This window comes from Camelus ferus, chromosome 7 (assembly GCF_009834535.1).
Source record: "Camelus ferus isolate YT-003-E chromosome 7, BCGSAC_Cfer_1.0, whole genome shotgun sequence".
Lineage (NCBI taxonomy): Eukaryota > Metazoa > Chordata > Mammalia > Artiodactyla > Camelidae > Camelus > Camelus ferus.
Window position 1 is genome coordinate 75,387,805 of NC_045702.1, and position 12,700 is coordinate 75,400,504.

General features: G+C 38.1%; 1 protein-coding gene across 3 annotated transcripts in view; it reads left to right on the forward strand.

Moving 5' to 3' along the window:
• Positions 1–12,700, forward strand: part of LHFPL3 (LHFPL tetraspan subfamily member 3) — a 629,939-nt gene that overhangs the window by 52,777 nt on the left and 564,462 nt on the right. For all 3 annotated transcript variants that reach the window (XR_004321615.1, XR_004321617.1, XR_004321616.1), the window contains exon 3: positions 7,368–7,437. The gene's annotated coding sequence lies outside the window, so the exon portion shown is untranslated. The remainder of the gene's footprint in view (positions 1–7,367; positions 7,438–12,700) is intronic.

The window sequence follows — 12,700 nt, forward strand, 5'->3', positions numbered from 1 at the left end:
GACAAGAGCTGCAACACTTCCAGCAACCAAACCTGGAATATCAAAGTAACTGCCCATCTGTTGTGCATTTAATTCATTTGTTTAACTCAAGCCTCTTTTAACTCAGTTGAAAATCAGGAATAATTACACTTAGTTAACAAAAAAAAGAACACCTCTCATTATTTATAAAGGACATGATCACAGGCTTATATTGCTTCCTACGCTTTTCTTTCTCTAACTTTATTACTCAAAAAGAGGAGGCATTTGATTAACCAATTTAAATTTGGTGGTGGTTAGACTGGGGAAAAGATTCTATGAAAGCTAGAAACCTTTATTATTTATGACAAAACAAAGTGGATCTCTGAGCACAAACATTGAGGAAATCAGCTGGATAAATAGTCCTGCCTTCCCATTGGAATGCATCCCAACTTTGGGTACAGATTATAGATTTGTCACTCCTGGTCACGAAGGAAGATCCCTTCTCATTTTACCTGGGTAATGCTTCCTATAGGATATGAGATTTCTGAATAATGGGAAGCAGAATAATCAATATGTTTACATCCCAAGGTAAAGCCTGGGCACTGGAATCTGACGCAAATCCATGTACTGAGGATCCTCACTGCATCTCAGTGTCCTTTTCTGTTAATTGGGACAATAATAATAATAATAATAGAACATATATCATAGTAGGTATCATGTGTCAACCTGGCACATAGTAGGTTGAAAACAAATATTTGTTTTTATGAATGAATCAATAAATCAAAGCTTCCCCCACCAAGTTACTCAGGGCAAAGATGGGCTTAGAATTAGGGTCTTTCCTCCATAGACAATTAATCAATTTTGGGACAAAATGGAAAGGCTTTGTTCAGCAGTTGTTGAAGTTATCAGAAGAAATGTTTCCTCTCAAACGGAGAAGATGGCGGAGTAGAAGGACACTCGTAGCTCACCCTCTCCCACAAATACACCAAGACCCACATCCACAGACCCACTCAGCCAACCAGAGCACCTGCGGAACTCCGACAGAACATCGCCCTCTTCAAAATAGAAAAGCAGCAGGATGCTACAGAAATGAGAAACTCACAACTAGAAAGGTAATAACTCATGAATTACAAATAAAGTAAACACGAAATTATAAAAGAAGACATACAAATCACTGAGAGTGGGAGAGGGAGGCAGGGAAATATAGAATATTTTTTTCTTTCTTTTTAAAAATTTTTTAACAGTAGGATGGGTTTGAGATCATGTTACTATCAGTTTAATAAAAACAGTTATAGTAATGGGTTAATAGATTTACAAAAAAGGGTAACCACAAGCCAAAAATTTAAAAGGGAGTCACAAAAATTAAATAAAATCCATGATAATACAAAGGAAAATTACCAAACCACAAAAGGAAGAAGAAAGGAACAAAGAGGATATACCAATTCAACTGCAAAGATAAGTTCAAAATGGCAATAAACACACATCTATCATTAATTACTGTAAATGTTAATGGACTAAATGCTCCAGTCAAAAGACAGAGTGGCAGACTGGATAATAAAGCAAGAACCTTCAATATGCTGCATACAAGTGACCCACTTTAGGGAGAAGGACACATATAGATTGAGAGTGAAAGGATGGAAAAGGATATTCCATGCAAATGGAAAAGCCAAAAAAGCAGGTGTTGCAGTACTGATTTCAGACAAAATAGACTTTAAAACAAAGGCCATAAAGAAAGATAAAGAAGGACATTTTATAATGATTAAAGGAGTGATACAAGATGAGGATATTACACTCGTTAATATATATGCACCCAATATAGAAGCACCTAAGTACATACAAGAATTACTAACAGAGATAAAGGGGGATATTGATGGGAATACAATCATAGTTGGAGATTTTGACACTGCATTAACATCACTAGACAGATCTTCCAGACAGAAAATAAACAAGGCAACAGAGAAATTAAATACTACAATAGAAAAACTAGATTTGGTGGATATTTTCAGAGCATTACACCCCCCAAAAATAGGATATACATTCTTTTCAAGTATACATGGAACATTTTCCAGGATCGATCATGTACTTGGGCACAAAAGAAACCTCAACAATTTTAAGAAGATAGAAATTATCTCAAGCATCTTTACTGACCACAATGCCGTGAAACTGGAAATCAACAACAGAGAAACAAAGGAGAAAAAAAGGAAAGCATGGAGATTAAACAATATGTTATTGAAAAAACAATGGATCAATGAGGAAATCAAAGCTGAAATTAAAAAATACCTTGAGACAAATGATAATGAAAGCACAACCACTCAAAACCTATGGGACACAGCAAAGGCAGTGCTAAGAGGGAAGTTTATAGCGATACAGGCCTTCCTCAAAAAAGAAGAACAATCTCAAATAAACAATTTAACCCACCACCTGAATGAATTAGAAAAAGAAGAACAAAAAGCCCCAAAAAGCAGCAGAAGGAAGGAAATAATAAAGATCAGAGAGGAATTAAATACAATAGAGATTAACAAGACCATAGAAAAAATCAACCAAACCAAAAGCTGGTTTTTTGAAAAAGTAAATAAAATCCACAAACCTCTGGCCAAACTCACAAAGAAGAAAAAAGAGACAGCACAAATTAGCAAAATAAGAAAGGAAAATGGAGAAACTACAACAAACAAAATAGAAATACAGAATATCACACGAGAATATTATGAAAAACTATATGGAACCAAACTGGATAACCTAGAGGAGATGGACAAGTTTCTGGAAACATGCTGTCCACCAAGACTGAACCAAGAAGAATCTGAACACTTGAACAATCCGATCACTAGAAAGGAAATAGAAATAGCAATTAAAAACCTCCCTACAAATAAAACTCCAGGACCGGACGGCTTCACCGGGGAATTCTACCAAACATACAAAGAAGAACTCATACCAGTCCTTCTCAAACTCTTCCAGACGATTGAAAAGGAGGGATTACTCCCAAACTCATTCTATGAAGCCACCATCACCCTGATACCAAAACCAGGCAAAGACACTACAAAAAAAGAGAATTATAGGCCAACATCACTGATGAACATAGATGCCAAAATCCTCACCAAAATTTTAGCAAATAGAATCCAACAACACATAAAAAGATTATACATCATGACCAAGTGGGGTTCATCCCAGGGACACAAGGCTGGTTCAACATACGCAAATCAATCAATGTAATACATCACATCAACAAGAGAAAGGACAAAAACCACATGATCATCTCAATCGATGCAGAAAAAGCATTTGATAAAATTCAACACCCATTTATGATAAAAACTCTCACCAAAGTGGGTATAGAGGGAACATATCTCAACATAATAAAAGCTATATATGACAAACCTACAGCCAGCATAGTACTCAACGGTGAAAAACTCAAAAGCTTCCCACTAAAATCTGGGACAAGACAAGGATGCCCACTATCACCACTCCTATTCAACATAGTCCTGGAAGTCCTAGCCACAGCAGTCAGGCAAGAGAAAGAAATAAAAGGGATCCAAATTGGAAAAGAAGAGGTAAAAGTGTCATTATATGCTGATGACATGTTACTATATATAGAAAACCCTAAAAGGTCCACACAAAAGCTACTAGAGCTGATTGAAGAATTCAGCAAGGTAGCAGGTTACAAAATTAACGTTCAAAAATCAGTTGCATTTCTTTACACTAACGATAAATCAACAAAAGAAGAAAGTAAAGAAACAATCCCCTTTAAAATAGCACCCAAAGTAATAAAATATCTGGGAATAAATCTAACCAAGGAGGTGAAAGAATTATACACAGAAAACTATAAACCATTGATGAAGGAAATTAAAGAAGACTTTAAAAAATGGAAAGATATTCCATGCTCTTGGATTGGAAGAATCAATATTGTTAAAATGGTCACACTGCCCAAGGCAATCTACAGATTTAATGCAATCCCTATCCAATTACCCAGGACATATTTCACAGAACTAAAACAAATCATAATAAAATTTATATGGAACCATCAAAGACCTAGAATTGCCAAAGCATTACTGAAGACAAAGAAAGAGGCTGGAGGAATAACTCTCCCAGACTTCAGACAATACTATAGAGCTACAGTCATCAAGACAGCATGGTATTGGTACCAAAACAGACATATAGACCAACTGGAACAGAATAGAGAGCCCAGAAATGAACCCACAAACTTTTGGTCAACTCATCTTCGACAAAGGAGGCAAGAATATACAATGGAATAAAGACAGTCTCTTCAGCAAACGGTGTTGGGAAAACTGGAAAGCAGCATGTAAAACAATGAAGCTAGAACACTCCCTTACACCATATACAAAAATCAACTCAAAATGGATTAAAGACTTAAACATAAGACAAGACACAATAAACCTCCTAGAGGAAAACATAGGCAAAACATTATCTGACATACATTTCAAAAATTTTCTCCTAGAAGAAATAAAAGCAAGAATAAACAAATAGGACCTAATGAAACTTACAAGCTTCTGCACAGCAAAGGAAACCAGAAGTAAAACAAGAAGAAAACCTACGGAATGGGAGAAAATTTTTGCAAGTGAAACCGACAAAGGCTTGATCTCCTAGAATATATAAGCAGCTCATACGACTCAATAAGAAAAAAATAAACAACCCAATCCAAAAATGGGCAGAAGACCTAAACAAGCAATTCTCCAAGGAAGACATACAAATGATCAAAAAGCACATGAAAAAAATGCTCAATATCACTAATTATCAGAGAAATGCAAATCAAAACTACAATGAGGTATCACCTCACACCAGTCAGAATGGTCGTCATTCAAACATCCACAAATGACAAATGCTGGAGAGGCTGTGGAGAAAGGGGAACCCTTCTACACTGCTGGTGGGAATGCAGTTTGGTAGCAGCCACTATGGAAAACAGTGTGGAGATTCCTCAAAAGACTAGGAATAGATTTACCATATGACCCAGGAATTCCACTCCTGGGCTTGTATCCAGAAGGAAATCTACTTCAGGATGACACCTGCACCCCAATGTTCATAGCAGCGCTATTTACAATAGCTGAATCATGGAAACAGCCTAATTGTCCATCGACAGGTGACTGGATAAAGAAATGGTGGTATATTTATACAATGGAATACTACTCAGCCATAAAAACTGACAGCATAATGCCATTTGCAGCAACATGGATGCTCCTGGAGAATGTCATTCTAAGTGAAGTAAGCCAGAAAGAGAAAGAAAAATACCATATGAGATCACTCATATGTGGAATCTAAAAAACAAAAACAAAAACAAACAAACAAAAACAAAGCATAAATACAGGACAGAAATAGACTCACAGACAGAGAATACAGACTTGTGGTTACCAGGGGGGTGGAGGGTGGGAAGGGATAGACTGGGATTTCAAAATTGTAGAATAGATAAACAAGATCACACTGTATAGCACAGGGAAATATACACAAAATGTTATGATAACTCACAGAGAAAAAAATGTGACAATGAGTGTGTATATGTCCATGAATGACTGAAAAATTGTGCTGAACACTGGAATTTGACACAACATTGTAAAATGATTATAAATCAATAAAAAGTGTTCAAAAAAAAAAAAAAAGAAGAAATGTTTCTCCAAATACTAAACGTAAACACTCTTATCGTGGAAAAAAGCACCAGGATTATATTTTAAATTCACTCTATTTTTTACCTGTCTATTCTTTACATCAGCTTCTTATAAACATGAACATGTTTTCATTTCTTGATGATTTTATTCTTCCCACTTGGCAGATAATCATTTTTTTCCCCTTATGTGTGTTTGTTTAATGGAGCTGAGATTAACACGGATATTTTTGCTTGACAGCTTCAATTTCTGAAGCTTCTTATTTATAACCAAACATCTTTAATATAATGCTATATCAGCAATTAGGAAGGGAAAATTTTTATGAAGGGGGAGTGTATGTCTCATAGTTACTGACTGTTGTGAGAAAGAAAATAAAAATAATTCACCTGATCTCACAAATGTGCTGAAAGTTCTAATTTAGGTAAGAACTGCTTCTCTCCAGTGCCAGAGCTGAAGGGAGAGTCTCAAATGTTCTGATGCTCAGTATAAACCACTCCATCCCAGCCTTCACATCAACTCCGGTGGAAGGAAATGGGACCCTGACACTCTGTATTCCCAATAACGTCCTCACTTATCGTCTTCCTCCACTGGCACAGCCTTTCCTGCCGCTCTGCTATAACAGTCCCAAGGCTAATTTCATTATGTTCATCTTTGTTTACTTCAGTTACTGGTAGAAGCCCAGGATGCCATCCTTCCCACCCACTCTAATCCCCAAGCAATCCTGCACATCTTCCTTTTGGATCCTGTCTCTCTCATGCCTTCCCTTTCCACCAGCTCTCTGAAACTCATGTTCTACTACCAGAAAATCTGCTTAATCTTCTCTGAACATTTCTTTCACCATCTTGCCCTCATAAAAAGGCGGTAGTCCTCTCAGGACTCTGATTCTGCCTTGGTCCTCTCAAAAGAAGACTGTTTTCTCAACCACACTCCTGTACAACTAGGATGGAGGTGGTCCTAGCTTCTCATTTTCTCTCGTGGACTGTGGACCATTCTTCCTCTTTCCTCCCACCCACAAAATACCAGCTTAGAACTCTGAGTCATTAGAATCTACGACCCACTACTTTACCGGTTGTTATCACCTACTCACCCCGGCTCATTATTTGAAGACCTAACCTCAGGTTTTATCTAAGGTTTAGGTTCCCCATGAAACAGGCTCTCAGAGTGATATTTGTACGCAGGAGATCTACTGGGGAGTGCACTATGAAAGAGTACTTGTAAGGCAGAGAAGGAAGCAGGATTCAATAAAGGAGAAATTGATCCATGATGTAGCTGCAAGAGTGGCCTCAGCTCAATCCAGAGGAAGCACTGGGGTTGGAATGTTTCCCCAGAGTTGTCCCCAGTTGACAGAAGGGGGCCAGGACTTTGTACTTCATCATCACTGTCACTTTCTAGAGTGTGTGTCTTACCAAGGCCCCCAATAGAATTAATATTTCATGTTCAACCAGTCTGATGAACATGATATCATTGATTTAGTGGATATAGGGGACCTATGTGATATTCCACAGACTATCCAAATGTTCGACATCCTTCAGACTATGACAGAGAAAAAGAGAGTTAATATAGCCCTGGATGAAGACAAAAATGTGTACTGTGGTCTATGCCACATTTATACAAATGACTTCTGATTCTTCTTCCTGATAGGGATGAAAAAGAATACATTCACCAGATCAATGGCTGTATACCATGTACCTAGGCTGCATTAATCTGCCCCAGCAAAATGCCACATAGATGTGGCAACTGCATTTCCTACTTGGTTGAGTTTGCAGTTGTCTACCTTCATTCACCACAATATATCTGATTTTGCAGGGGCCAAACAGCTGAATGACATGAGAATATGATGGGAACCACCACACCTGCATCCTTTATGCTTTTAGAGGTAAGAGTAATCTTGGCTATTCCGTCTAGGGAGTGGGGATTGTATTTTTCATTTATTCTCTTGGCTGGGGGAGAAGGACTTCTGGAGGCTCAGTCCTACTGTTACCATTGAATGTTCTCACCTCCAGAAAACTCACCTTTGGTCTCTGTGTGTAGGATTGACTGAAAAATTTGTCTCCAGAGAGGCAGGCAGCCCAGTGCAGTGGCAGAAGTTGGTCCTAGCTACATGTCAGACTATTCGCCATATCAATTCTAGAATTGGCCATGTTGGTAGGTGTCAGTGACTGTTTGGTCATAGCCTGTCTGAGTTAGCAAGCTTATGGATTTAGAGATGGTAGATAGATAAAAGAGACAACTTGTGGAGGACTTGCAATTGATCCAGCTTATAGTGGGGAAACTCTTGAAATGTCTCACACAGAAGGATGAGTTGGTGAAAGCAGGGCTCAATATCCTGGCTGCATAATAAATGGAGCATGGCAATCAACTGGGCCAAGTATTATGGAAAATGTTATAGTAACACAGGCATGAAGTAATAGGATCATGAGCTAAGGGGGCAGCTATGAGAATTGGAAAAAGGAAATAGAAATAAGATACATTCAAAAAAAGATTTAAAAGATCGTGATAATGTAATAGAATAGGTGGTTGATGGAAAGATAGTTATTAAAAGTGATTCCACCTTTTCACCCTTGAGTGATGAAGGAATGCTATTCTCTTAAGGTAATTCTGAAATGAAGGAGGGGTGGAGAAGAAAAAGGAGGCATTTAAAATAGAGAAGGATGAGTTTGCTTCAGGAATGTTGAATGTGAGTTGATGGTAGAATATCCTACTGGAGTTGTCCTTAACAACTGTAAGTGTGAAATTATAGATTCAGATAAGCATTCAATAAAACTAGAAAAGTTTAAATCTGTAAAGGAGATCAATTAGAATACATTCAGGTGCTTCAGTGAAGGATGACAGTGGTAGTTTTTAAGAAGTTTTAGAGGTTTTGTGATGTTTACACTTGGATAATATTTGCAGACATTAATTCATATCCCTCCAAGCCCAGCCCCTCTGCCAGACACACACACACACACACACACACACACACACACACACACACACACACACACACACACATTTTCCTATTCATTACCTGTCATGAATTCATTAGTGCACTCTGTGCTTCATTGCCTAGGGGAGAATAAGGGGCAGGTAGAAAGTCCAAAAGTGGTCTACAGGACTAGTAATCAAAAAGCGTAAATCCATTGGAAGTGGTATAAGCAAGAAAAGTGGGCTGAAAGAAGCAGAAGGGAGAGAGAGTCTCCCTCAGGTTAAAAGAAGGCTCTCTTGGGAGGACAGAGAGCTGAGAGGGCTATAGGTTTCTTTATGCTTTATTTCCTGATACCACACAAAGACGGCTAGATCCCAGAGAGAAATAACTGGATGGATTGTCCAAGGCAGTGGTGCTCAACTATGACTGTACATCAGTTATACTAATACTTAAGTCCACCTCCAAAACTTCTGATTTAAATGGTCTGCTTTGGGCCCAGGAATAGGGATTTTTCAAAAGCTCTCCAGGTAATTCACCAGGCAGTCAAAGCACTGGTCTAGAGCAGAGTTTCTCAGCCCCAGCATCATTAACGTTTTGGGTGGATAATTCTTAGATGGCGGGAGAGGTGGGGGACTGTCTTTGCATTGTACGATGTACCCTTAGTGGTGTGGGATATTAGAGTTGAAAATGAAATTTTAAAAGAAAAAGAGGGAAAAGCAACATTTCTCACATACCTGAGTTTGTGACCTGATTTTCATGTCTTATACAAGTTCATGTCATATTGTGCTGTTAGTTATCAGAAATATATCACACACAACTCTGTTATGCATGCATCTCCATGACAATCCTGCAGTAGACTGGAGAATCAAAGCAAATTGGCTAACATGGAAGCAGAGCTGTTACAGTGATGGGTTAAAAAGTCCATCAGAGATAACTAACCTTATCCTTAACTTTATCATTTTAACCTTATTAATTACATTGCAAAATAATTGCTGTGAAACAAAGACCATTGGGGGCATTGTCAGCAGCTAGAGCAATCTAACATGTCTTGCTGGGGCCCTCCACTCTCTCTCGCTATTTGTAAACTCAGTGATTTCAAGTGGACAGCTCAGAACTCAGATAGACAACTGAATGGGGCATCATCTACTGTAAGAAGGAGAGATTATTATTCCTTCAATAATGCAGGAAATTCCTCTGACCCAGACAGTCTGTGCCATCTTTCAAAGTACAGAGTAGTTTCTAGGGTGGTTTACTATGCCCAGGGTACCATGTGGTAACTCTTCAAGCTGTCACCTGAATCCCTTCAGGGATCTACTTCTTTTGAAATGAAATAACTGAGGTTTGAAGGCTTAGTGTCCTCATAGTTTCCAGAGATTAATGAACTGTGACGCACTAGAGATTGAAGGTGTGGGAAAATGGGGACAGAGCTGGTTGGTGGTGCTTGGATGAGAGCAGAAGTGGAATCAGAAGTGGAGTCAGCAGGTAGCCTCAACTGAAGTTATGTTGGAGTCAGAACTGACATGGTGAAGCAAGTGGATCATGGGAAATAGCAATACCTACTACTTCTTCCAGTAGAAGTTAGAGCTGGTGTGACATGGGAGGTAGGCCACTTCCATGATCTGCCCTCCTTACCAGGACCACAGCCTTGTATCTATCCTTCATCTTTGTCCCATCAGTCTTACCTTCCTAGCTCAGTTCTGGAATATACCTGGAACAATGGACTCAAATGAATTAATCAGGTATTCAAAGTGTTTAGCGTCCCAAGCACATTTGCATTTTATAGGTCTCTTTATGGGATTAAGCATTGATTAACTCTACCTTCCTTGGACTTTAAAATAAATAAAAATGCAGACATGAAAAAAAGCAAAACAAATACAAAATTTTAATTTATCTTTGAACATTGAAGGGTTGACAAAATTGTGGGGAACTGTCAGACAAATTCTGAGAGAAAGCCTGATCCCAAAGAGGTAAGGAAAGTTACTGAGCACCAGCACTGCCTCAGGGCTTTGCCAGTGTTAGAAAAGGTACCAGGAAACTTGAACTTTGATTCAGCAGCCTCAGGGGTCAGGGTACAGAAATCAAGTTATTTACCAGAAAATTCTACCAAACGTCCAATAGTGAAATATTTCAATGATGAAATCAAACTGATACAAACTCTTCCAGAGAATAGAAAGAGGAAACATTCTCCAACTCCTCTTGTGAGGTTAGCATATCCTTGATTCCAAAACTCAATAAGGATTATACGCAAAAGGAAAAATAAAGGCTAATCTCAACATATGGAAAGAGTTGCCCAGGAACTAAAAACCCAGGAATGTGAGGTTGGATTAACATTAAAGTACATCAGTGTGTTAGAGCAGGCAGATAGGTAGATATGAGCAGAGAAAGGAGCATGCAGGCCAAATGGCAGGAATTGAACAAAAAGGAGGAGCACGAGCCAAAAGCAGGAAATCATACATCATGTACAACAGGGGTCCCTGGGCAGAGAAAGAAAAGCAAGAACCTCTGGGCTGATAAGTAGTCGCAAATTTTGGGGTGACGAGTGGCCTGGAGGCCGACAAAAAAAGGTGGGAAAAGATGGAATCTCCAGTGTCCGAAGGTAACCTTTTATTTATTATGCCCTCATTTCAATAAAATTAGCCTTGCAGATTAGAAGTACTGATCATGCACTGATGCCATGACACTTCTGATCCAGACTAAATAAGGACAAAAATCCCTCCTCCCTTTGGGATGGTGGAACTGGGATGAAAATCAGGGACTACGACCCCAAACTCTTCCCTCTCCAGTGAATATTCCGCCCATTGATTTTTACACTCTATGTAATCAACTTACCAAAGAAACTCAGGGCAGCTGCTCACCTGAGCCTGCCCACTCTCTCCTTGAGAGTGTACTATCATTTACCCCTTAATAAATCCCCACTTTACTTTCATAACTTCTGCATCCCATCTCTGAATTCTTTCTGCAATGGGACAATAACCTAGTCGCCGGCAATAAATATAGTTCATCATAAGAAAAGATTGAAGTAGAAAAATCATATGATCAACTCGAAAGATAAAGAAAACATAGCCCAAATATTCATCAACAGCAGAGTACTATGGAATACTATACACTAATGGTAGTGAGTTAACTACAGTTAAATATCACAGCATAATTGAATCTTACATGTAATGTTAGCAGAAGAAGGGAGACATTAAAGAATACTTATAACATAATTCCATTTACATAAAATCTTTAAAAACAGACAAAATGTAATTAAATTATTTAGGAATGTATGCACAGCTGATAAAACTATGAAGAAAAATTGTTACTGTAAATATCTAGAATGTGTTACCTCTGGGAAAGAAGGAAGGGGCTATTAGCTGGATAAGATACATGGAGAATTTGGGGGAGTGCTGTCAGTGATTTATTTTTTAATTTAAGTGATGGTTTCTCAGGTGTTTACTTAAAAATTATTGTAATTGTTAACTTGATTTATGGTTTATGCACTTCTAAATATGTATCTCAGGGGGCTGGGTATAGCTCAGTGGTAGAGCTCCTGCTTAGCATGCCCCAGGTCCTAGATTCAATCCCCAGTACCTCAATTTTTTAAAAAGTATATCTTGTATTTCACACCAAAAAATTGTTTTTTGTAAGAAAACCTTTCAAGACTCCCAGAAATAAAGCTCTAATAGTGATATTTCAGGCACCATGTTTGACAAGTAGCAGGAGAGATATTTTTGGGTAAAGTAGGCAGATTCATAATTCCTTTAACCATATTAGACACCCAGTTTATCTATTCTTCTGCCTAGATGGGCAACCTTGCCCTCCACAGTCTACAACACTAGACTGGAAAGCCTGGTCTTGGTCATTTATGAAGCAGTATATTGATTTTGTCATAATCTTTTAACACCAAGCAAACCTGTTGTTTTATGATTGTATGTTTTATAGTTAGTCCAGCCATAACACATCATAAATTTAAATCGAAAGCACAGTAATTATTTTCATGTCTTTTAAAAAATTTGAATTATGCAAACGGGTGAATGTGATCCTAAAGCATCTAAGATGATTATTCATCCCTTGTATTTTGTCTGGTCATGGGTCATAAAGAAATAAGAAATAAAATATGTCAAAAAAGTCAATGATAGAAAATAAAAATACAGAACTAAGTTTTTTTTTATTTTGAGTGATAGCAACAGCTCATCAGAGAATAGCCTGGGAGTTGTCATGGCAACAGTAATACAGGCGCGTGAACCTCTAG